At 42.3% G+C, this 13,254-nt stretch overlaps 1 long non-coding RNA gene across 1 annotated transcript in view; it reads right to left on the bottom strand.

Moving 5' to 3' along the window:
• The window catches only part of LOC137156026 (uncharacterized), a 49,199-nt gene that overhangs the window by 23,007 nt on the left and 12,938 nt on the right, over positions 1 to 13,254 (bottom strand). The window contains exon 3 of the long non-coding RNA XR_010920641.1: positions 2,903 to 2,934. This is a non-coding gene — a long non-coding RNA (uncharacterized lncRNA). The remainder of the gene's footprint in view (positions 1 to 2,902; positions 2,935 to 13,254) is intronic.

Below are 13,254 nucleotides of genomic sequence, written 5' to 3'. Positions count from 1 at the left end.
AAAGATACTGCTAGGGTCATGAAGTGCAATATTAGAGAGGGCAAATGGTATTTTTCTTTCACAGTTGTTGGCAGGTTGGAGGTTAGGAGAGTTTTTGTATTTTTCAGGTGAAAAAACTCTGGTCTTTCCTCCCTCTAAAGTCCATTAATTATTCGAGTCGCTTTTAGTATCAAGGGTAAAATCCTGGCCCCCTGCAGTCAATACAAGTTTTGCCATTTATTTCAATGGGGCCAGGATTTCACCCTGATTTAAAACCCTGAAAGGAGAGAAAATTCAGTGTTTAAATTACCACAACAGCCTTAATTTTAACCCCATTGCACACATTCCTTATGCTGAATGCTGGAGAATGCCCAGTGACCTGAATGAGAACTTCCCACAGAAAGGGGCTGACGTGAAGGGCCCAAATTATCTGGGTATTACATTTCATGATTAGATAAAACTGCGTACTGATATGTTCTAGACACCAAAGGGGAATGCTGGCCTTAGTGAAGTCAATGGCAAAACTCCCATTGATTTTAATGAGGCCAGGGTTTCATCCTAAATATTTATTACACAGTTCTGGGATAATTGAAGTATGGAAGGAGAGGACATACCATGATTGATTCTATCAACGTGTGTGGCTGTTACCAAGCAACAACACCACTTAAATGCTGATAAATTGTCACATTTTCTGGTAAACACTGAACATTAACAGTAAACCATACAATGCTGGTTCTTTCTATTCCATCCTTAGCGTACGATGCCCTTGCATTGGTATTATCTATCTCACGAGGTTCAGTGGTATAAATTTTAACAGTGCACGAGGGTGTTATTTCCTAATGATAAATAATAGGAAATCTTTGATCTAGGTGAATGTCATTTGTGGGCAAAACTGTGCCCTTAGACGCCAAACTGTGTGGTGGGAATGGGAGGGAAGCTAAGAATCAGTGCTATCTCTGTGTTAGGCATTAGAGTCATTCTGCTAGGTAAAGAAGATGATAAGGAGCAGTGTGTGACTCCAGGTAGGATGTGCTGCTAGCTGAAGGCATGACCATATCGCTAGGCAAGAGACCACACTCCTGGGAGGCTGTGGTAGCCTGGCCCACCTGCTTGCACTCTCTTGAGCACTATGTAGGAGTCCTGCTCTGCTACTGTGAAGAAGGGCTGGGATATGAAATCTGTACTGCCACACACAGAACCCATATTAGTGAAACCATATTAGCTGGGTGATGTGATGGTGTCATGAAAGACTCTTATTGCACACCCCTAGCCTGCAACCCCTTTTCAATCACAGAGGGCCCTGACTCAGTGGAACCAGTGCAGTTCTGTTGCAGAATGAGGCAGGGCCTGACTGCAGACCATGCTAAAAGTTCTGTGTGCACAGAGGATCCTAATCCCCAAGATTGCAAAGAGCATTTGAGGAGCAGGACAGGCTGGTGGCACTGTGAATGCAAATCCCCTCACCACTGAGTCTGTAGCAGTGGTTGCAGAGGCACATATGATGCCATTGTGAAGCCTGATTCCTTCCTCCATGCCACCTCCAAAATCCCTAGCATGCAGCTTGGTCATTCCGGCTGTTTGCTGAATTCCAGAATTTAGCCTGTAATGTATTTGTGCAAAGGAGATGGAATTAAGATTCACAGGGAACTCTTAATTCTAAGTTTCCTGATTTTAAAACTGCTCATTAAATATTACATAGACATAGCTGTTTGCGTTGAATGTATTTGAGCTAAGCAATAGCTCAAGGTGCACAAGAATAGCAGGATTAAGCCATAATTGCTTTCATTTTGCATCAAACAGAAGGAGAAAGTGGACTGGAAATCTGATAACTCTTAGTGAAACACAAATCTCTCTAGTAATAACAAAGGAAAAGCAAACAGCCCTGGCCTGATCATTCTCTTTTAGTATAATTGTATCTTTTTATCCCACTTTTTCCCCAGTGCAACATTACCCTTAGAGGCAAGATTGAAAGTCATGTGAATATTTATTGCTTCTGTTAAAATTAATGGTACTGCAAATTGCTGTTTTCTTTGACTGTGTGTGTTTGCTGCTGTTTGTATAATATTATCTACATCAGTTGTTCAATTTCTGAAAAATCCATATTATATTTTATTTGTAATTGGATGTTAGAAATTACTATAGTCCCTGAAGTAGAGGATATACTGGGGGGATAAACTACAGTTGTTTGCAAGAGTTCTGCAGCACCCTGCATATTAGTGCTAATTGAAGAGGTTTCCTGAAGGTCTGTTTAACACCTGCACCTGGCTGCGAGTACTTTTTGTGCAATGCACACTTTGAAGGAATTAGAGAAAAAGAGACATTCTAGACCATCATTTTAAGGTAATTACCCAAATACACTGTAGAAAATTTTAAAAAATTAATTCCCAGACATCTCGCCACTAGAACTTAAAAGGAAAAAAGATGAATTACAGTGATTTTTTTAAAACAAACCCAACCAACTATTTAGAATGAGTACAATTAGACAAAGACATTATTAAGCAATTCCGTCTATGCTGAGATTTATTAGAGTTCTTTATGAATGGACTGGCCAAGGACACATGATTAGCAACAGTGGCTCTCCAGTTAAATAAAAAACATGTACAGGAGACCCGATTTGTGCATTTATGCAGGAGGTGGTAATGATTTTACCTATCAGTGGCAGATTTTAATATTCAGCTCACTAGTCAATACCTTCAAGGATTTGGTACATGGTTTTATATTTAATATGGTTTCATTTGTTTGGGAGTATGGGAATGGGGTTTCCTTTTCTTAATTGTTTGAAAATTCTCTTTTTTTAAAGGGGGCCGAATTTTCTGCTGGTGTAACTCCATTGACTTCGGTGGTGTTACAGCCATATAGATTTAGCCTTACAACTCGATGGTAAAGAAACAATCTAATGAAGAGATACTGCACAGATACTTACCAAAAAGTGCCACTCACTTCAATGGACAGACCCTGCAAAATAGAATGAACAAATTAGCATTTTCTTTTCCTCCCAGAACCCCATGTTTTTGCAACCACACAGTAAGCACCCTGACACAATTCTGTGACAATAGTGAGGGGTAAGGATGCCCAGTATCCCCAGGAAGTACTCAGCCCCTCACAGGATCAAGTACTTCATTTGAACTTTACACTCAGGGTATGTCTACACTGCGAAGTGAAGTCTATTTATTTTAAATTGACTTTCACTTGCCGAATTTTAGAAGTCAGAGGAGCATGATCACGCCATGGTCATTGCATCAGGGGATTGCATCTCCACCATCCACGCTTACGTCAGCAATCAAAGCAGTGCACCATGGGTAGCTAGCCCACAGTGCAACTACTCGGAGAGACGTTTGGAAAGTTTTCATCCCCCCATGATGCAGCATCATCCCTCGCCCCTCCTCCTTGTCCCAGTCCAAACAAACAGACGATCGCCTTTTTGCACCATTTTTTCAAACCCTTCCATCTCTGCCACATGCAAACCATTGCCTGAGAGGAATGGAACTCTGCACTATTATTGTGAGCATCACAAACACCTTGCGACTTATTATAAAGTATATTCAGGGGTGAGACAGGAGCCGCAGCGCTGAAAATTGCTATGTTACACAGGCCACCTTGGTACAAGCCATAGAACAAAACAATTCCCATTTGCTGCAGGCTGTCACGCACCATCTGCAGTCAGTGGAGTGCTGCTTCTGGTCTCAGGAAACAAGCAGTGACTGGTGGGATCACATTGTTTTGAAGATGTGGGATGATCAGCGGTGGCTGTAGAACTTTTAAATGTGAAAGGCCACTTCCTTTGAACTTTCCGGAGAGCTCTCCCCAGCCCTGAAACGTATGAATACTTGTTTGAGACCAGCTCTGACACTGGAGAAGAGCGTGGCCATCACTCTGTGGAAGCTAGCAATGCCAGACTGCTACTGGTCAGTTGGGAATCAATTCGGAGTTGGTAAATCTACCCTGGGAGCAGCTGTGAGCCGGGCTATTATTAGACTTCTGCTAAGAAGGGTAGTGACTTTGGAAATGTGGAGGACATAGTGGAAGGCTTTTCTGCAATGGGGTTCCCAAACTATGGTGGGGCGACAAATGGCACGCATATCCCTATCTTAGCCCTGGACCACCTTGCCACAGAGTACATAAACCGAAAACGATAATTTTCAATGGTGTTGCAGGCCCTTTTGGATCACAGGGGACACTTCACTGACATCAATGTGGGGTGGTCTGGAAAGGTACATGATGCACACATCTTTAGGAACTCAGGTCTGTTAAAAAAGATGCAGGTGGGCACTTTCTTCCCTGACCAAAAATAAATATTGGCGATGTTGAAATGCCAGTATTGATCCTGGGGCATCCTGCCTACCCCTTGCTCCTCTGGCTAATGAAGTCCTACACCACCAGGCACCTGGACAGCGAGAAGGAACATTTTAATAATAGGCTCACCAAATGAATAATGATGGTGGAATGTGCATTTGGATGTTTAAAAGTGTGCTGGTGAAGTCTGCTCACTAGGCTAGACCTCAGTGAAAAAAACATCCCAATAGTTATCTCTGCCTGCTGTGCGCTCCATAATGTCTACAAGACAAAGGGAACAAAGTTCCCATTGGGTTGGGTTGCGGAGGCAGATAGACTGGTCACAAATTTTGAGCAGTCAGATGCCACTGCAACACTGAGAGCCAATCGCGGAGCGCTGAGCCTCAGGGAAGCATTGAAAAACCGCTTTTGCAATGAGACACAACAGTAATGTGCATTGCTTATCTGTGCTGTGCTTTCACTTTGCATCCCCTACCCATCCCTTTCCCCCTCCCTTTATTCCCTTATCAATAAACAGTAATGAAATGTGAAGCAGTATGTTTTCCCCTCCAACCTTCCTCCTCCCCCTCCGATCCATTCCAAATAGGATCCAAATGGAATGTTCCACATGCATTTTGTGGGACCGGGGATACAGAGCCCATTTTGGCTGTGCACACATGAAAGAATCACACATCCCCACTCCTTAAAGGGGCCGTTGCCTCCTTCTGCTCGCCTCAGCTGGCGAGGAGTGCAGCACGTACTGCACCCTGTTCAATCTCCTCCTAGACTGCTTTGGGGTGGGGGCTAGGAAAGAGTGCATTAGCTCAGAATTTTGCAGGGCTGCAGAGGGAGTCTGTCTTGCTGCTGTGCTTCCTGAAGCTCAACCAGATGCCTCAACATGTCTGACTGATTACATATTATACACAGCATCTCTTCTTGTGTTAAATGCTCATACTCCTATGCTGCCTTCCTGTTGTCCATATCTATGTTCAGTTTGTCAGATAATGAAATCCTCCACGCTCTTAGCTCTGTGTCAGCAGCCACGGAGGTGTTCATTAGCTCATTAAACATGTCATCCTGGGATTTTTTTCGCTTTCTTATCTGTGACAGGTACTCTGCAGGAGTATGAGATGGTGGTGTGTTGAAGGCCACGTTGTCCACTGTGAGGGAAGCAAACCACAAAGTATCCATTTTTAACTCATCCCATGGACGAAAAGCAATGTTACAAAGTAAAAATAAGTCCCTGAACATTCCCAAGAGAAGGCTACAACCTCATACCATTGTCTGACTATTGCAGAGGTCGGAGTGCCATTCCAGCATGGTAAGTAAGGGGCGAGTACATCTATGTTAGGGAAATCCCTGGGGCCCATGCTGCACAAGTTCATGCTCCCTAGAGCAGCACTGATGTCAGGCTCCCAATTGATCAGGCTTTTAACAGGTGGAAGAAAGGGTGAAGGGTGGGTATGAGTTAACCATCTCTGGAGTAAAAAAACGGGAACTCATTTGCAGATGCCCAAGGGTCATAGCAACAATGTCCCACTTAGGGACTTGTGTGCTGAACCAAGAAACCATCCCCAGCTGTGCAATAACACATACTTTAAAAATCTTACTTCGTTGGTTACTGTAAATATGCGCCATGTTCCTTAGGTAACCATGAGTGATATCAGCCTGCTGAGGGTCACAGAGGTGGAAAGGGAGGATTTACTACAAGCATCTGGCTACAGGCCTGGCCCTTATGCTGCTATGCTGTGTTCCGCAGTGATGCCTGCATAATTAATAACAGAGTGACAGGAGAAAGTGTCCTATCGCAGTGGAAGAAATAAGGCTGCCCTCCCAAGAAACCTTCTCCAAAGGATTGCAGAGTACCTGCATGAAAGCTTCCTGGAGATATGCATGGAGGATTCTTGGAGCATCCCTGTGCACATAAATAATCTTTTCTGGGGTGAACCCAATACTTAAGCACACCAAGTATGAGGAAGCACAGCCCCACCACCACACACATGACTTTTTCCTGGTGGTACAAGATTCTGGACAGGGGATATAACCAAAGACATACAATTTGCAGTACATATTCACCAGATGTGCCTTCCCCAGCATCCCGGTCAGTCATGGTTTCCTGTGTCTGGGTGGGCTGTTCCTGTGTTGCAAACAGCTGCTGGCTTTCTGGGAGAAGGGATACCACACTTGCCTGCCTCCTGTTCTCATCATTCTCTTCCTTCTTATCCATGGACTCATCCTCATTCAGACTGGACTTGGATTCCCCCAAGGTATCAACGCTCATGGTGGCATAGTGGTGAGGTCTCCTCCGAGAATTGCATGCAGCTCCTCATAAAAGCTGGATGTTTTAGGCAAGGAGCCAGAACAGCTGCCCTAGTTTTCTAATAAGCCTGCCTCAGCTCTTTGATCTGAACGTGGCACTGCTGCATGTCCCTGTTGTGCCCCTTCTCCAACATGCAGCAAGATGTCTTCTCGTAGATACCCAAATTTCTTTTCCTTGCTTGGAGCTGAGCAGGAACAGATTCTTCGGCCCATAGACTGATGAGATCCACAACCTCAGATCGACTCTAGGCTGCAGCACGTTTGGGGTGTACAGTCGCCATGATTAGCTGTGCTGGCATGCTCTCTCCACATTGACCAAACAGGAAATGGGAATCCAAAATTTCCCAAGTCTTGCAGGGAGGAGCTATTTTCTTTTTATGTGACCACACTGCAGCAGACAGCAAATGTGCAGACCAGTCAGAACAGAGCATTATGGGATACCTCCCAGAGGCCAACGACATTGATTTACGTTGCGCTCTGCCTACACTGACGCTCAATCAACCCACAGAATTCGACTTTAGCGCTATGCCACTTGCAAATGTGGTTTTATTAAGTTTAATTTTACCGGGATTTATGTCGGTGGAACTGATGTGCCAGTGGAGATGCATACTTTATGGGGCTGACGTAAGCAGCATTACATTGACCTCCATTATCAGTGTAGACCAGGCCTCAGTGTTGGAAGGCAGACGGACAGAGCCCCACAGAGGCCACAACTGAACAGCCACAGAATTTGCTGCAGAATCCACCCCTTCATAGATTTGTTCCCTGGAATCAGAGTTTTCATCTAAAAAAAAAAATTGTTCACGGCTTGAATGTTTGCAAAGAAAACCTTAAAAACATGCACCAAATGTAAACCAGGGTTGTTTTGCTGAATCTGCAGGCAGCCGGAAAAAATAGTTCTGAAGGTTGCGCATTTCCTGATTCACTTCAATGAATCATCGACACTGAAACCCAAAGATGACAATTTGAATGTCAACATTGTTCATTTTTACACTGTTGATCATGTTAGCAGATTGTTAGTTAATGTGCATATCCCACAATACCAAGATGCATCCTATGTCCTGGCTGCCAAAAAGAAATTCTATTTAATATTACAATAAATAACAATGAGGTTATTGTGCGGATATATTATTCCATTTCATATTGAGTTCAGTACAGATCTCTAATTTTAAATTTAAAGAAAACTGCTCTACAATCTCCAGTCTGGCATCTCAGAGTGCTGAAGAAATTTGTGTAGTGGGAGGGGATACAGAATTTAGATCCAGCCTGCTGCACAGTACACAGGGCCTTGCACATCAGTGCTGGAATTAGGGGTGCTGGGGTTGAAGTGATTTCCATCATATTCAGGGTTTACAGTTTTGTTCAATGGCTTCCAGCACCCCCCCTATACAAATTGTTCCAGCACCACTGGCCTTGCATAAAGAGTCAGCCATTATTGCATAGGAAAGGGATTAGTAAAAGGGGGGAAGTGTGCTATTCAGAAAAATGGGCATGCCACACTTTTTCTAATTGCTGACACTGAAAAAAGCATGCTACTTGTACATGGCTTTATTTATTTGACCCTAAATCCAGGCACAAGGTAAAAATTTATAATAAAGTTTATTGGTACTTTTCCCATCATGCTAATGTTGAATTATTGAGAAGCCATTTGGCCTATAAAAGAGAAATGCACACTGTTCAGCAACTTCTTTGAAAGTTTCCAGCAGCTGTATACTATTATAGCACAAAAGCTAGAACAACAAAGCAAACCTTCTACAAATTATGACAAAAATTCTTTGGGAACACATACAAAGAAAGAAAAAAACAAGAGCTAATGATCCACTTGGACGTACATTTATTGCTGCATGACACAACATCATAATTAACTATACTTTCCTCCACAGATATTTATCATTATGTAATCCTATTATAGTAATGGCGGTAAGAAAGAAACTGTATTTCTCACCTGGTTTTACCATAGACCCATAACTTCATTTTCTAAGGATCATATCCTGCGTCACTGAAGTCAATGGAACTTTAGTCATTAATTTCAATGGCAGCAGGATTAGACCCTAAATTCTTTTCCTATTACTAGTGAATTGGTTTCTTTCTCTTCTTACTACTGTTTTTCAAATATAACTTTTGCCCATGTAGTAGCTATTACCCTGATGGTAGAAAGATCCATATATACTATAGATATTCCCATTTGAGTGCTTTATGGTAAGGTAATTCCATTTGGCTCCATTTTTTAGAAAATGTCTTTATTGCTCTAATAAGATTTTTCCATTCATTGCATTTTAATATGCATTTGTCTATTTTGTTAAATTGTTCTTTTTAATGTCTCAGAATATGACACACAATTTTCCTTGGTGCTGCTAATTAGCGTCAACTTTTTTTTTCCTTTCAAAGTATACAATTTAATTATTCTAATATGATTGCAATGTTATGGAAATTCTTACAAATGACTAATGGCCCTCTATATTATATTAAAGATTGTATTAAATCCTCAAGAATACCTATTCTAACACACCCTGACTAGCAATATGTTTTATAAAAACGTTGTTGATTATGTGAATTTATGAAATATTTAATTGCCCATTATCTCATGTAATGATAGTTGCTCTCAAGAAACACATTCCTTTTTATTGCTTTCTTTTTTAAGTGAACTTCTGCTCTGATATCATTACATAGTACTGGATGACATTTTAAGATTCTTTGATTGGACAGGAGCCTTCTTTAACATATTGGTATAAATAGAATTTTTTTTAAAGATGGTATTATTATTTTCATATCCTTTGTATTTCCTGGGACAGTGAGAAGATATTTAAAAGTCTTTGTAGGCCCTCCAAAGAAAATACTTACACTAACTGTGCAGTTGATCATATGCTTATCTTTTGGTTAGTTTTAATAAAGATAAAAATTAAATGGTGGAGTTGTTCATTATGAATATACCTTTTTCTCTCCTTTCTAAATACAGCTCTCTTAGCACAGTACAATCAGGTCCTTTTAGAGGGCTGAGAGAGATCTGGCCCTGTCTTTCCCAAACCCTGGGAGCACAATTTGAAAAATCATAAGTACAAAAAAAGTAAGCCCATTTGTTTGGATTTGTAGGCATTATTTCTATCAACTCACTGCTGATTGTCTTTTACTCAGATGTGTTTTATCTAGTGGCTCAAGCACAAGTCAGAAAGACTGGATTCTATTGTGAGCTCTGCAAATGATTAGTGTGTGTGGTGTTGAACACAGCTTGTCAGTTCGATACCTCAGTTTACTCATCTGTAAAATGGATATAATACCTATTTCACAGAGATGCTGTGAAATTCAAGGGCAGGTTCTGCACTACACTGCTAAAGTACAACAGCCCCATGCACATGTAGCTGGCCACTGCAGATAGTTCTGACTTATGCTAGGGAACTGGACCAGTGCATAGCCACCTTACAATAGGGAAACACAGATGACTTACAGTCACATTTGCAAAGATCCCTCCAGGGCTGCACTGTATGCTGTCTGCCTTGGTCAGGTGGGCATTTCTGGGGAGGGAGGTATTACTGAAGGAGGCGCGGTGGGTAGCGGGAGGAAGAGAGGGGACTCTCAGCTGGCAAACTCAGGATGTTCACTGGTTGGAGAGAGATGTTGGCTCTAAAAGCCAAAGGTTGATGAATGACATGTCAGAGATGACAGTGCATCAATTGTGCAACTGTGCTGCCCCCATGATGGTACACTTCAGTTGAGTCTGAATGGATTCCGGCTTATCCCAGTTACCTGTATAACATTTTGGAGTAAATTTGGCCTTGTCAACACTGGGGTTTGGTTCCAGTTACTGCCACCAGTGGCTGGTTTAGATAGGAAAAGCCCCTGTAAGTTGTGTTTTGCACCCAGCCATCTTAACAAGTTTCTGTAGTTTAGAGCAGTTACTCCTGCAGAGGAGCTAGTGCCAGCTACAAATCAAGGGGCAGAACGTATGGTGCAGCCCCCTTTCCCTACGGTGCAGCCCCATGACATTTGTCACTGTCTTTTCGTGGTTCTGCTGCCCTCCACCCCCTGCAACTTAAGACAGCATATTCTCTCTTATTTCACTATATCAGATACAATTGTAACTACATTTATGTACATTATTTTTCAATTTACTATGTAAAGGGAGAGGGTGTGGTCTCAACCCTAAACATCAGTAAGCCCTGAGTTTTAATTCTGATCTCCCTCTACTCATGCTATATCACAGGGCATGCCATATTGCCTCTCTACCTCAGTTTCCTCATCTGAAATGTAAAGTGAGGATAATACTTTTTTGCTTCACAGGGCTGTAGTGAGGATTAATTAGATAATGTTTCAGCACAGCTTGGACCTGAAAAGTGCTATAGACATGCCAAGTTATCATTAATTATTATGCAAACAGGCAAAAAGACTGAGGAGAGGGCATATGATGCAGCTCCAAGAAGAAGAAGGAGAAGGCAGTAAAGCAATAGAACTGGACTTGGTGGGGAAATTCATACATCACTTCCATATTACCTTTTTTTTGTACCTACACTTCAATAGCCTATTCATCTGCTAGGGCATTTCTAAAATATCTATCATTTCAATAGCTAAGGTGCCAATCCTGCCATCAAATTTCCATGACTAGAACCTTACATCTTCACAGAGGCCCATTGCTTTCAACAGCTCCACACAAGCACAATGGTTCACCTCCACAGATTCAATTACTGGACTGGGACCTTAGTGTGTATTCTGTCTAATCCAGCTTTCATTTATACTACACACACAGTAGTGATATGCATGGCTAAATTGCAGTTAGCTTGTCCCTTTGGCTATCTCAGCTGCACTCTAGCCCTTAATTTATCTCAGCCTGGTCTACCTGAGTAAGCTCTGTGTAAGCTCAACAGCTTGTCTCTTTCACCAGCAGAAACTGGTCCAATAAAAGATATTACCTCATCACCCATCTTAGCTGGACTTTTTCTAACATTCCAAATCTCTAAGCAGCTTCAAATAGCTGCCATTATACAGTCAGAAAATGTTTCTTTCACTCCATGCCCCCCAAACAAGTGACTGGGGAACATGGGAATCCTCCTTTCCAAAGGGATACAGCACTAGTTTCAAGCACAAGTGGTTCAGGAGGTATCAGACCTTAAAATCACAAGCATTGGATTTATAGAAAGGCTATTTTCAGCCACTTTCTTACACATACATTTTCTGAAATCTATTTGATATGAGCTGAGATTTTCAAAGGATATTAAGAGCAGTAGGTGCCCAACTCCTATTGAATTTCAACAGGCAACAGTGTCGAGCTCACCAAGGCTCCTTTGACATCCCAGTCATAATTTTTAGCTCCCTCTCAGGCCTTACAGTTAGACACAGGGTAATTAGGCGATCTGACTCTACACATAAAGAGAACTAAAAATACAGCACCAATAAAAATGTTAATACACTCAAACATTTCTAAAATAGGGTTTGGGGTATATGTTTTGGAAAACCTAGGACACACAATTTATGATGATGTGATGAGATAAAGGTTTTATTGACACTCATTTATAGCTTTGCCATGCATGCGTGATGTGGCCATCCCAAATGAGTCCCATCAAACCTTTATAGCATGCGACACCACTGTACTTTTGTGTGTGTCTTTACATGCATGTTTGTGTAATCTGTATGTGTTCATCTTTCTGTCTCATATACTATATCTCATGTATGAGACAAAAAAGATGAACAGCATGGATGAATAGCCTGTGGAGCAGGTTAAAAAATGGAGGTGAGGAATATTTTTTCTCCTTTTTTTTGACAAAATGTAGAAATGTTTTGACCAGGTCTAATGAAGAGAGAAGAAAATAAAGAGGAGATAAAGGAAGAAAGGAAGTGATGAAAGGAAACTAAAATGTATTTGTTCACATAATAAATTAGAGCACCCATCAAATATTCATAAACCCAGTATGTTTTCCTGACATCACTGGGAAAGAGCCTGGTGATTAGGGATGGCAGGAAAACAGGAATTCCATTTTGGAAAAAAAAAAAAAAGAAACTTCAAGGTTTTGAAATTTGTTTTCATTTCACTTCTGAAGGAATTTTGGGCTGTGTGTGTGTGTGCGCATGTGAGAGAGAGAGAGAGAGAGACCCACTCCTGAACAGTCAGTAGCTCCACGGTTAGGACCCGCACATGGAATGTGGGAGTCCCTGCTCTGTCTGATTCAGAGGGGAGACTTTGAAACTGGGTCTCACACCACAGCAGGGACACCAGAAATGGGAGAGGACTATAAAAGGGGCAATTTGAGAGGGGGCCAGTGGAACAATGTGATGGCGGGAGGGTGGCTGGGACAAATTTGAGTGAGTGGCATTGTGACCTGATGCACGGAGTCACAGTGTCACTGTAGCTAGAGCAGCCCCTACATGCAACATGTGGTGCCCTCACATGTGAGCTACTGAAACCACAGCAGCTCCTTCCAGCTCTGGGCACTGGCCAGGAAGCAAGACAGACCCATTACATGCGGGCAAGGCTCTCCAGCAGAGAGGAGTAAGGTAAGGAACAGGTGAGGGAAGGCGTGGGCTCCTAGAAGAGGATGGTAGAAGGGACTCCTTCAAAGGCTGAGGCTCATGGGCCAAGGGTGTCAGGTTTTTTGGAAGGATGGGAGGGTCTCAGTTTCAGATTTCCCCTGCCCCCCAGTTGATATTGGCTATTCTGGGATGGATCTCTCTGACTGGACATTCCATCCTCAACATGAG

The sequence above is a fragment of the Emydura macquarii genome, unplaced genomic scaffold (assembly GCF_026122565.2).
Source record: "Emydura macquarii macquarii isolate MOO-44397 ecotype Brisbane River unplaced genomic scaffold, CSIRO-AGI_Emac_v2 contig_1390, whole genome shotgun sequence".
Taxonomy (NCBI): Eukaryota; Metazoa; Chordata; order Testudines; family Chelidae; genus Emydura; species Emydura macquarii.
Note: the sequence above shows the minus strand (reverse complement) of the source record. Positions and strands in the feature narration are given on the sequence as shown.